Raw genomic sequence first — 13,689 nt, forward strand, 5'->3', positions numbered from 1 at the left:
GGTCAAAAACAAAGTGATAACAGTTGAATTTCTTGTCAATGACCTGTCCTTGAACAGAGAGGTGCCGATTCTTATTTATTTTGGTTTGGTTCAGTTTTTTGACATAATAATATATTTTTATATATTGTAATATATTCTTAAAAGATAGGTGACTTTATAAAAATGTAATTCCTGGACTTATGTCTATCATTGTCCCTGGCAGACAAAAAATAATAGAAACTAAGGGACTGTATGAAAATTATTATGAGGGTAAGGTCGTCAGAAAAAGGGGGAGGATATTCTATATTTTATGTTTGCTGAAGGGTGGGTAGTCTGACATTTTTGGAAGAGTACAGGAGGGTCTTTTCATTTTTTTTCACCCCAGATTTATATTTTATTTCACCCTAACTTTGTGAGATTTCACTGTTAAAGTTAGGATCAATTAATACATTGAAATGTTACTACCCACAGTTCAAACAGGTGTGTTTTAAGAAACAGTGCATGTTATGGCCTTTACACACTGAGGGCGTTTTTTTTGTGTGATGAGTACTATCACGCAGAATGCGAATATTACGCGGCGAGAAAGCAACATAATTTGTTTCGGAACAGGGTCGATTTGTCTGAGCTTTCGCACTGTGAAGAAATGCATCAACCAATCACGTTGTGCAAAATGGACATATTCAAAACATATTCAAAACATACACTTTAGTGTGCAACAACATGGAGGCTCAGTAGTCTGAACCAAGACAGTTGCTCTCCTGGTAGTTGGTCCTCTGCCTTCGCGAATCTATTCAAATCTGTTATTGAAAAAGTGTTGCAACTGTCGCAAATTCGCATCGATGCCGGTATGAATAGTTTTGATGCGCAATATTCGCAGGCCAGTATTTCGCATTGTCGTATCGTTTATGCGTCCCACTCCCGGTTTGTAAAGGCCTTTAATCTTGCAGCTCGTTCTCATTTCCAGCTTGGCGTTTTTGTCAGGCCGACATATCTTTATGATCAAACCTTATAACAAATAGCATTATTTTTCATTAGGCTAAAACCTTCACTTTATCTGCATCATAGCAGAAAGCAGAACTACAATACAATTAAATATGTCCAATAAAGTTAGCCGAAAATTTAAAAAAATAGAACATTTTCCAACATGTAGGAATTACCTTTATTTAGAGGATTTGTGGATTCAGCCCATTATTTATTGTGCCTAATTTAACAGATTTATTTGTAATGTTAAGACAGTTTGGTGTTTAAATGGTGTTAGTGGCAGTTTACATAAAAAATTACATTAACAGAATAATTAGTTGTTTATGTAATTAGGCCATTCTTCATCATAAAGCTGAAATATTTATCACTTTATTTTGAACTCAAACTGGGTGGTAATGTAATGTGCTGTGCTGTAGACATTTCAACCAGAAGACGTCAGTGCAGACTTACTGATACTGTGGCAATCTGATGTGACTGTCTGTACAAGTCTTATCAGTCACTTTGATATGACGACACTTGTCATTTCATAATACAACTGAAGTGAGTTGAAGGAGTTTTACTGTGTTTACATCTTATGAATTTGTCCCCCATCTCGCCACCTTGTCATACTTATTATCCAGATGCAGATAAACATATCAAAGCAAATGAGTGTCTTTCTCCAAGCGCAGAGAATGATGCAGTATTTTGACTGGACAGAGAAAGAGCTCCTGCTACATCTCTGTGGGTGGGACCCTGATTCATTTTTAGTGTGACACCCTCTGTAAACAGAGGTGTGTTTAAAGAATGACAAATGGAGACTGTAAACCTTTTGGAGGAAAATTCATGCAATATGATAGGAAGTCATTATTGAATCTAGAAATAAATAAAAACTAGAAATAGAATGATTAATTGAGTTTAATCCATTGGGCAACTCCGGGGTCTAAAAAGTGAAGCCAATGCTGAAGTGCCTTAAACTTGCATTCTTTCTAATATCCAGCAGGGGGCGACTCCTCTGGTTGCAAAATGAAGTCAGATAATATAGACGTCAATGAAAAAATGACCCTACTTCTCACTTGATTTATTACCTCAGTAAACATTGTAAACATGAGTTTATGGTCTCAATCTCTAGTTTCAAGTCTTCTTCAATATAGCATGATGTTCATTTAGTAAATTATGGTCCCATTTAGAGTCAAATAGACCATAAAGCAGGGGATGCTTTAGGGCGTGGCTACCTTGTGATTGACAGGTTGCTACCACGGCGTTGTCCGGTCTGGGAGATGTCCGTGTTTTCGTTGTACAACTTTAACCCTTTCACAGTGTGTTTCAGTTCATGAAAGTTAATTGTTACATTTTGGCCACCTAAAAATGGCTTATTCAGCATTCGGTCACAGTGACTACGTCCATTTCTTATATACAGTCTTTGGTTTAATCATTAGTAGTTTTTTTGTTTTGCGTGATTGCATGATTTGAAGGAACAGTGTGTAACAATTAGGGAGATCTATTGGCAGAAATGGAATATATTATTAATAAGTATGGCCATGAGCCATCCACATTATGTACAGTTTCTTCATTAGTGCCATCATGGAACTCAATGTTTGCTTGGTTAAATTTAGTCGAAGTATACCCAATTTGTAGTTAAATGGCTTAAAGATAAAGTTAAAACACTAGTTTGTTTCTTTGATGTGAGTAGTAGCTGCTGTTTTAGTAGTTGCACTTGTGATATGCTGTGCTAATCATTATCATCTAAGTATACAACAAAAAAGTTGACCATAGTCTTAAAGGGATAGTTTGGGTGTTTTGTAGTGTATGAGGTACTTATCCACAGTCAGTGTATTACCTACGGTAGATGACGGTCGGCACGCCCCCCGTTTGGAGAAACAGTACCAGCATTGAAATAAAGCATTGTACTGCTGTGGATGGAATAAATGAAAAAATAAATGAAAAATAAATGCAAATATAAATAAATTAATTTAAAAGTTAATAATAAGAAATAAAACAAATAAAAAAGGGAAATTAAATAGAAGAGTAGATAAATTAATTTGTTACAATTAATACAAAGGTCAATAAATAAAGAAGCAAATTAAAACAGCAATTTGTGATACATTTTATCAATTAGTGCCTACATTTATTTTTTATATTATTTTTGGTACATTTAGTAGCATATTTATTTATTTATCGAGTCATTTATTTATTTATTTTTCATTTTGGCAGTTTCAGTCCTCCATACAAACACCTGAACTATCCCTTTAATATGCTGTAAAATCAGTTTCCCTGTACAGCTCTTAAAGATACAAATGACAAAGAAAATATGTATATATATTTATAATAAAATATGCGTGTCAGTATTAATGCGGGGTATTGTTAAAAAAACAGAGCTTTCTTTGTTTTGGAGAATCACTTGATATTCCAGCAGAGGGCAGCAGCCACCAACACAGGACTTCATCTGGCATGTGTGATATTACATGTCCGATCTTGTGTGATATAATGCAAACTGGTTTGTCGAAATATAACAGCACCACTGTACCCTGCCCTTTCACTTTAGTTTCTTCTATGGAGGCCTTCTATTTTTATATCAATATCAATATAATGTATTGAGGAGAGATTTGTAAGTGAGAAATACAAATGAAGGATGTTTTTGTCCATGTGGCTCTTCCTATGGATTTGTATTGTATATTCTCAGGAAAGGATTTTGCGGAAAGTGTACAACAAACTTTCCCTCCAGACTTTAAACCCCACCTCCTGGTTTGCAGCTCGGTCACTCAGCATAGAGGTTGATGAATAACCCTCTGCGCATCTTACGCCTTCACCCCACTCAACCTTATAACAATTAGGCCCTAACCCCTGCGATCCCTCGGCCGTCATATATCATCATGTCCTCTACTAAACCACAGGACAACACTCTACCTTAAAAATTAATAAGGCTGACAACATACTTGTCGCTATTTCAATGCCCAGCATGTCCTCTGTGACTCATCGGTTCGGCTGTAAATCAGGCCAGGAGGAGCCTCGAGGGATTGTGTTCCTCTAAAGCTCCTTCAAAACACTTTATATGGAGCATCAATAACCAAACACTTTGCAATAACACTTATTGGCACGGCAGCATGAAATACTATTGATTGTTCAAATGAAAATCAGCAGGAGCACAAGCTGCTGCTTGGATTGCTGCCTTTTGCGTGATATTTTTGTCTATATTCTCTCTCCGGAATCGGCGAGGATGAAGGCAGAGCAGCGTGAGGCATCATGGGTTATATTTAATCCAGCCTTGCTCTTCTTTGGGATAATAACTTTTTTGCTCCATTCCAGGACTTGTCTGTCATCTTGACATGGCAATATCTCCCAACTCCACTGTTTCATAGTCAGTTTCATTTACTTCCAAATACCATTTCACACCCTGCTGGCTTTAACTAGGTATTATACAGCGCGTGGGGAGTGTGCTAAAGATTGAATCGTGACAGAGACAACAACGTTTCTGGTGAAAAATAAGTGAATATTGTAAGTGGCAGACTATATGAAATGATTTTGTGCTCCATTTTCTCGGCATGAATTTGTGCGTTTGTCATCCTGGTCTCTCAAATTCATATGGGATGTCTGCGGCTGATAAAATTTGCTGCCTTTATTTTGTTTCTTAAATTAATATTTGTAACAAAACAGAGAACAGTGAGCACAGAATTCATGCTCCTGTGGACCACAGCTTTAAATGGAAATGGTAGTATTATGCGTTATTATAATAGCTGATATTACGTTAATATTGTTAGTTTTATTAATTTATTATAACTTATACACCCTTAACTTAAATATATTTACAGCTTATTTAAGTCAGTCAGTTCTCTGTCCACTTGACTTTTTAAAAGATTGCAGCATATGGTAAAACAAGACCATTACAAATTGGTCCACAAATTCTTACAAAATCTTCCAGTTGGTCATTGTGATGAGATTAATAGAATATATTTTAAGTCAACAAATAATGCTAGCCAACATTACTACCAGTAAGCCAACAGGATGCTGTGTGATTTGTCCCTCATATTACTAACTATCTCCTGGCCCCAGCTCCATACTGAACGGATCAATCCTCTCATCTAACTCTTGGCAAGACAGCCAATAAGCGTATTTCCTAAAACGTCAATTCCTTTAACAATTGCTTTGGTGGTTTTCTATGGTTCTCGTTTGTTTTTGTTGGCGTGTCAATGGATATTAGGAATTGTGTTGGCTAATGTCCTGTTTGTTCTTGTCGTGCGTAAAAAGTAGTAGCACTCTTATGTGTAACCTGCTGTAAACTCAGAACATTGTAGGTTTTATTTGCATTGTGAGCATCAGCCCCTCAGTGAAAACCTATTGTCCGTATGTTTAATGTGTTCTAGAGCCGACCCTCTTCTCCCACATTCATTAAAGGAACAGTGTGTAACATTTTGGGGTATTTATTAGCAGAAATGGAATTTAATATTTATAACTATGTTTTCATTAGTGTATAATCACCTGAAACTAAGATCTTTGTGTTTTTGTTAGCTCAGAATGAGCCCTTCATACACTGGCTTTCATATTTTTACGTTTACGTTAGCTGAAGGCCACCGGAGTTCTCTGACACGCTTGTGAAACTGCGGTACCTTGAGCCGCAGAGCGCAAAAAAACGTTGTACCGCCAGTCGCCGTCTGGGTTCTGTTGCTCCTAAAGTAGTGTTATTATGGTATGGATGGTCTCTGAGCGAGGTGAACGGCGTTACCACGGTTTTGCACTCGCCGGCTTACGTTAACCACAGTCTTGGAAAGGGAGGAGTTAGTGGAGGGTTACTAAATTGGTTGCAATCTGCAACCACACCACTAGATATCACCAAATCCTACACACTGTACCTTTAAGTTTGAAATAAATAATGTGCCACTTTTTTCCACAGATGTTATTGCATTATTTAGCTTCAGTCTCTCTTGCACAACAAGGAGATCAAGAGACAGGACAGTTTGTCATTTATTTATTCTTCTCCAGTAATCGCCCTGCTAACGCCCACAGGGGCCTCCATATAGAGAGATTGCCCATGGATGTGTGTGCCGTGAAGCCAGTAGGTGGTCCTGCCCATGGCCTGGTGGGTGAGCATGGTGTAGTCCCCGCTGCCACTGCCGCTGACATATCAGAGCTGTTTATTAAGAGGATGACAACTCTATCAAGCCCCATAAGCGGGCCCTCGTGCACAGGAGTTCTTTTGTTACTTTCAGGGAGGGTGTCATCAATCTTGCTGCCATGCTACTCTCTTGAGCTGTTGATGGCAAACACGATTCCTCCCTTTCTGCCTGGCCTCTCCCGCCTCGCAGTCTGGAATCAGGCGTGGCGAGGGGGATCGGGGAGATAGGAGGACTTTCCCCGAGAGTGCCTTTTCTTGACAGGCGACAGAGCGGACCGTTTGGACACCAGGGGTGGATATATGGGACCATGTAATGAAAAGACGTTGACAGGACCTGCTTGCTCTGTAATGAAGGTCCTCTGGAGCTGTGAATGGATACACACATCTTTCACGCTTTTGTCTCCCTGCCTTTCCCACAGAATCTATCTCATCCATTTTAACCAAAAAAAAAGAGAAGGTGTAAGAGAAGCATCCCAGACAACAGCTCACAGTGTTAAACATTTACATGCAACGACGTGGTGTGAATTTTTAATGAAACAGCAACTAAGTTGATTTACACCTACGATTTCTAGCTAAATCCTCTCCGCACCAGACCATGGAAGTGCAGTTGAATGCTCAGCCTCTTTCCCCTCTCTCTCTCTCTCTCTCTCTCTCTCTCTCTCTCTCTCTGTCAGTGCTACTCAAGACTCAGTGTAGCTCACAGAGATGGACTATGATGTATGTACTCCACTTTAGCATTGGCTGAGGTCACAGACTCCATAAATGTCTTAGACAAGTCTGATATTTTAATCTCTTTTTAGTGAGGGGATGTTGGGCCTTTGCCCAATCAATACACAGGGCAATAGCCTTGCCAAGATATCTCATGGTAGCTTTTCATTGTTCTGTCTGGAAGCTGAAATGTCAAGCAGAGTAGCGCTGCTCCAACTGAAGCTGAAATACATCATTTGTTATAATCTAGAAGCTTCTGACAATAATGAACGCTGCAATCGCAGTCTGAAGATGACTCTCGTCTGAGGAGGAGGGGGCAGACTGACACCTGAAATTTCCTTTTTTTTCTATTCTCAAATCCAGTCCAATCTGTTTAATTCATCAGTCAACAATAGCCTAAAAAGCTAGAGAGTGGGGGAGCTGTGCTGCTGCCTTTTGTAAGCACACACAGCCAAAAATATCAAGACTCTCTCACATTAACATTGCTAATTTGTTTGCCAATGGTCTCCACGGCGCTGAATAATTGGCTGTGAGATATTGTTTGTTCAGGTGTTCCGCATAATTGAATTCTGTATTGAAAATGCTGGATGAATGTTGGAAGAATACTGAAAAGGATCATGTACTCTGTGATACATTTTCTTTGAAATGGAGCTATTGGTGTAGATTAATTCTCATCCCAATAGCGACTAGTGATGATTGCAGCACATTAATTATCTGGCTAATGTGTAAAGCCCACACGTTTTGAATTTCAAAACAACTTAACTCGTGTTCACCCGTTTCCAATTAATGTCCTGTTGTTGAATTTCTCTTTGTGGACCCTTTCAGAGATGATATGGTTTCTCTGCACATTATGACCTTTTGAAACTCACAGATTGATTTCATGCATCCATTATTCCGCTGAAACGCTGCTTTTGTCAGCACTCTGCTTTGAGCTGCGTGCTGATAAGGCCACTAATGTGTGTTGCTGTGTAGCTCGGCCCATATGCACATGTGGAAGTGATATAGCGTCCAGCTAGACACATGTGTTGACAGAGCCGGATGATGTATTTGATCATAGTTAGTTGTGAGGAGGGTCTTGCTTGGGTTTGATTCAGCTGCCCGACGCTGACCTAATGCCTCAGCTCAATCAGTCACCTTGTCCTCCCCTTGACTCCTCACCCCGTGATCCTTCCCTCCCACCCCGAAGGACTCAAGAAAAACAACCCAAGTGCTCGAGACCCTCCCTTCGCTCAAAACCCTGTCTGCACTGAAATAAATTAGATATGAAATCAATGCTGGGTCCTCAGGTTGTTGTTTTCTCAGAGAACTCTGTACTATGTCTCTGCTCAGTGGCGTAGCACAAAAACCTGGGTCTCCCCGAGCCTCTTTATCCTATTAATACATCCGTTGTCACTCCTATAAATAATAACGGACGTGTTAACTTGTTGATTTGGTTATGTTTTTTGGGGTAATCAGTTTGTAACGCAGTTAAGAAAGTCGGCACAATCTGAAATCTCGACATATTTCAGCCCTCTTCTCTCAACATACAGGATGTTTTTGAATATTATAGATCATTATTGCCATCGCAGTGTGTTAGGTCTTTATTACGCCGTGAGCATAAGAAAAAGATGGAAAGCCATCTTACTCTGAAAGGATTACTGAATTACTGCCTTTCATAATAAAATAATAAGACTTCACTGGAATCATATTTTATTTGAAGAATTAAAGGAGCAGTGTTTTTTACATTTCAGAAGATCTATTAGCAGAAATGGAATATAATATTCATAACTATGTTTTCAGTAGTGTATAAACACCTGAAACTAAGAATCGTTGTGTATTCATTAGCTTAGAATGAGTCCATCATATCTACATAGGGAGCGGGTCCTCTTCCGCCACGTTGCTACGCCATGTTTCTACAGTACCAAACCAAACACTGGCTCTAGAGAGAGCCATTAGCCTTTTTATAGGCTTACCTGAAGACCACCATAGTTCTCCGACACGCTTGTGAAACTGTGGTAACGGTACCCGTGGTACCACCAGCTGCAGTCTGACTTCTGTTGCTCCTACAGTAGTGTTAAGGATGACCTCTGAGCAAGGCGAACGGCGTTACCGCGGTTTTGCACTCGGCGGCTCACGTTACCGCAGTCTTGGAAAGGGAGGAGTGAGCAGAGGGGTACTCAGTTGGTTGCAATGTGCAACCACACCACTAGATGCCGCCAAATCCTACTCACTGTAGCTTTTAAAGGGGAACTCCACAGAGTTAGGAAGAAGTGAGCTTACCAGATTTATCTAGTCTGCTCCCAACCTCTGCTTGAGGCTAGCGGCTTGAGGCTACATTAGCTGCTACTATCATGACACACCCGAATCTACAACAGAACCGTCGGCGGTGTTGCATCATGGGTAATGTAGACGCCAGGTTTTGACAAGGAAGAAGAATGCCTGCAATAAAAAAGATGACATCTCTGGTTCTGCAGCAACAATTTTGATCCTGTCATCATGACAGCGATCTAACACAACTAGCTGGCCTTAAAGTTGAGAAAACTCCAGAAGACTTTGCAGCTGGTTGCCTTTTTTTTTTTTTTTTGCAGTTTTCTCAGTGTCAACAATTTTACAGTGCTCTTCATTGTTTATATTTAATTTCCAAATCTGTGTCATCTGGTTCCTTCGGTGTTATTAGAGCTCCTCTCGTGCTTCTGTTTATCAGCCCGACATTGTTTGCGTGTGTGTGTGTATGTGTGTGTGTGTGTGTGTGTGTGTTCGACTCTCCGGTCTGATAATCAGTGACAGAGATGTTATGGGAGTGTGACAGAGTTCTATTTGCCATAACTGACATCTTCATCCCATCACTTTCCTTGTTTTTTTTTGCAACTTACCAAGTGCTGGCATCTGTGGTGTTTCCAGGCGGATACACTGCAGTGGAGTGGGAATTCAGAGGATTCAGACAAGGCCACAGCCGCTCAGGCAGGTGGAGAGAAGGAAGAGAGCTGTGCACGCAAGCAGCACAGGAAGAGAGGAGAGGGAAAGACAGCGAAAGAGAAAGAGAGAGAGAGAGAGAGAGAGAGAGGGAAAAACTGACTTGCTTCTCGAAGTCTTATACTTGAAGTGTTTAGCAGACATGCTGTCAGATTCAGAGGTCAGAGGGGATGATTGTATCGACGGGTTTTATTCGCCGGTCATAAGTAAAAAGAGACAGAAAGCAGGCTCGAACAGCAAAAGCTTGTTATGAGAAAAGCAGTATGAGTCACCACATGCAGTTTGTGCTGAATGAAAACTGAATCAAAGCAAGAAACTCCAATTTCCACAATACCCTCTATAAATTCCAGCGTATTTGCTTCCTCAGCTAACATGTCCAATTGAATATGGCCTACACAGCTTTTGAATTGGATTTATACTTTGAATCATCATCTAAAGGCAAAACCTCAACTCCATTCATTTGTAAATACGTTATGATTTATGGATATCATGATAGACATTTCTAGACTTCTGGCATAGAGTACCTGACTGTAGAAACCCCAGCAAGACATTTTATATAATATATATATAATAATTGAATGTGCATGGATTCTGCAAACAATGCAAATACCCAACTTATAACTGGTCAGTTGTAAACATCTCAGGATAAAGCACATTACACTGATATAAATGACAGCCTTATAAATAGACAATGAACAAGCTTAAATTTAGTTTACTTGGATTTGTGAGAATGTCAGGTTTTGTAATTTGAATTTATAGTATTCAAATTAACAGCCACTAAAGGTACTGACAAACATGCAAACTATTCTTTGTGTGCGTGTATTCGCACTCATTTTTATACCACAGCTTTGACTTTTTCTCTCATCTCACTCTCTTCAAAATTGACGTACACAATTCAAAACATAGTCCATGTAACACACTGAACTGCAGTTGTGGTCGTAACAAAATCAGGGCAGTCGGCAACGTGAGACATCTATCATTAATAAACAAAAACAGCTCCTGTTAACGGATTGATAGCACAACATTAACAACTCGCTGTCCAATGAAAGCATGAATGTATTTCTAAAATGTCAGCTTTTCATGAAGTTAGAAAAACAGGTTTTTGACAACGCTCTTCTTTAGATATTTTAATGGGATTTAAGGTTCAGCCTGAGCAGAAGAAAAATGTTCACAAGCCACAAAAGAAAAACAATCAAAACATCTGTACGCTTACCTTCATTGCAAACACTTAATTTACTGTCTAAGCTTTTTATCACATAGTCGTTCATGGGGATGGGAATCACCAGAGAGGCCCCACGATACAATATTATCATGATACTTAAGTCACAATAACATTTTAAACATTTTGCGATATGCTATAAGTATTGCGATGAGATATATGGCGATTTATTACCTTTTTTCAACTGCAAATTATGCCGTTTGTCAACATCTGTTTTATCTAATTCAATACAGTTTTCACTCTGTTCATCTCAGTTTTCATTCACATATCTTGAGGTCAGACGTCAAAGGACCCCTTTGAAAATGGACATAACAGTTTCTCCCCGCCAAAATTTTGTGTAAGTTTGGGGTGTTATTTAGCCTCCTTCACGACAAGCTACCATGACAAGGTTGGTACCAATGGATTCCTTAGGTTTTTTTTAGTTTCATATGATTTTAGCTTCAAAACTGATTCAGCTAAAACCCCAAAAATCGCCAGTTGCGTTAATGCGTTAAAGAAATTATGTTATTATGTTAAAACAAATTTGCATTAACACGTTATTATCGCGTTAACTTCGACAGCCCTAATGGATACATACAGTATGTAGTGTTTTGAATCACTGTATCTATTGGGTTTACAGCTGCTCTGCTACAAAGTGTGGCATGTTTTTAACTCACTGAAGGAATGTTTATTAGCTAATATTTAGAGCATTTAGTAAAAGAGTTACTTCAAGCTTGAAACTGCACATATGCTTCCGTCTTTTTCTGAGAAATTATTATCTATTTTCATTAGCAAATACTTTGTGTTATTGCAGAATCCTTTCTTTGCAGAGATCTTGTATGCACTGACTTGTTAAAGACATTCTTTACATGCAACTGAATGGATGCTTTAAGTAGACAGTGTTTGTGACACAAAGTAAAAAGGCTGTTTTGTGCTTCGCCGAGGCTTTTCAGTTGCCAGTGGCCCATGATGCCTGACCCCTCCCTTTCTTTGTCACCGCTGGCGCTGTACTCTGTTTTCTCCCATCTCCGTGGCAACCGGCGCTGCATGCTATTGTGTTGATGTTTGTCCACAGCTAAGGTGTCGCCTATGTGTTTAATGGACCTCCCAGTCCGCTTCAGTGTCCGCTTCAGAGTCCCCCAGCAAAGCTGAGCGGCCGGGCCCTGCCACTGTTTGTCCCTGGGTGTCAGTGAGTCGAGGCAGGGTGGGGATGAGATAGGGCTGATAATGGCTGCTTTGTTCCTTTGCTAGATGTGTTGAAGCGGTGCTCCTGTGGACCAGGAGACGCCTGGTCAAACAGAGACACACAAAGGCTCTGGAAACGGCTGGCCGTGGCCCATTCTCCACAGTCTGCCATGCTGCCAACATACACCACCTTCTGCGGCCGCGCTGAATTACTACCCTCACAACCTTTCACACATATAAAAGCACTCTTTCACTCAGTGGGAACACTGACATTTGCCTTTTGTTGGATACAAAGGATTTTTTAATACTAAGTTTTTTTTTTAGGTGATCACTCCGAGGCCATATACACCATTAGAATCAGTACGGGGGCGCTCTTTTGAAGGGCATTCAATTTATTCACTCGTAAAAGCCACACAAGCATTACTTTATTCATCCGAGCTTAAGTCAAGATTGATGCTTTTCCCACCGCCTTTGATGTGTAAGTAGTGCGTTTTGCTTTTAAGATATTATTTGCACTTGATTGATTGACAAAGTAGGCACAAAGCATCTCTGATACCCTCACTAGTGTTAGGCATGGAGGAGAAATTACTCTCCATTATTGAGCTTTTAACATTTGCAGAAAGGACACATGGCTGCACAGAGAATAGCCATGTTTTCTAGTTCTGAGGAGATAATGGCGAATTTAACAATCAATAACAGCGAAAACCTTTGGAATGCCAAGAATTAATCTCTAGAGCTAATGCGCCACATATTCTCATCTGCCGGCTGGTGTTTTAACCTCTTTAGCATAGCCCCTCGAGGAAATGGGGGATATGATTAGGAATTCGTTAGAGGGCTTCTATTTTTATGCTGATGACACACTTTCTTCTCCCGGGCTCTCAATGTTGCTGGCTCTTGACTTTCTCGCTGTCTTTTCTAAACTAGATCAGCTGTTTACCGCCGTGTAGGAACGTGACATGAAGTTCACTGACTAAAGCAGCTGCAAGCAGAAGAGGTCTGATATCAGTCAGGGAGAAAACTCCTCTGTCATCTGAAAGCCATTCACCGGCTTCTTTTAATCCCCGGAGGCGTGTTTATTTTTTTTTTCATAGCTGCTCCATTTACGTTTCACCAGTTGGACCTGCAGTCGTGCCACCTGCCTCAACTATTGACTGCGAAATACAAAAAAGGGATGTACGAAACCAATAAAGGGTGCCATACAATTTTGTTGAAATCCGCCGTTTTTGTTCGTCCCATCATGTTTGGAGCAGATTACAGTGTGTCCACGCATCCCCGCTCCCCAGGGTGCCTTCTCTGTGGTACAGGTATTGTGACCAGGCAGGCGGGCTGGTGGCCCTGGGCCCTGGGCGCTTTGGAGAAGAGAGGACAGTGGCTGCATTTGTTTCCCACTGAAAGGGATTACAGGTCCTGACGGCCATGATTAATCACCCAGAGGCAGACATCTGAATACGGCCAGGGAAAGGTTCAACTTTTTAATTCATCCCACACACAATCTATTCAAACCAGCTGTTGGCGCTGCTTTCCCTCATCTCCCTGCTCTTTCTTCTCAGTGACCATTGCCTTCTACTGTCTTTCTCTCCCCATTTATGGCTCACATAAT

The sequence above is a fragment of the Sebastes fasciatus genome, chromosome 11 (genome assembly GCF_043250625.1).
Source record: "Sebastes fasciatus isolate fSebFas1 chromosome 11, fSebFas1.pri, whole genome shotgun sequence".
Classification (NCBI taxonomy): Eukaryota; Metazoa; Chordata; class Actinopteri; order Perciformes; family Sebastidae; genus Sebastes; species Sebastes fasciatus.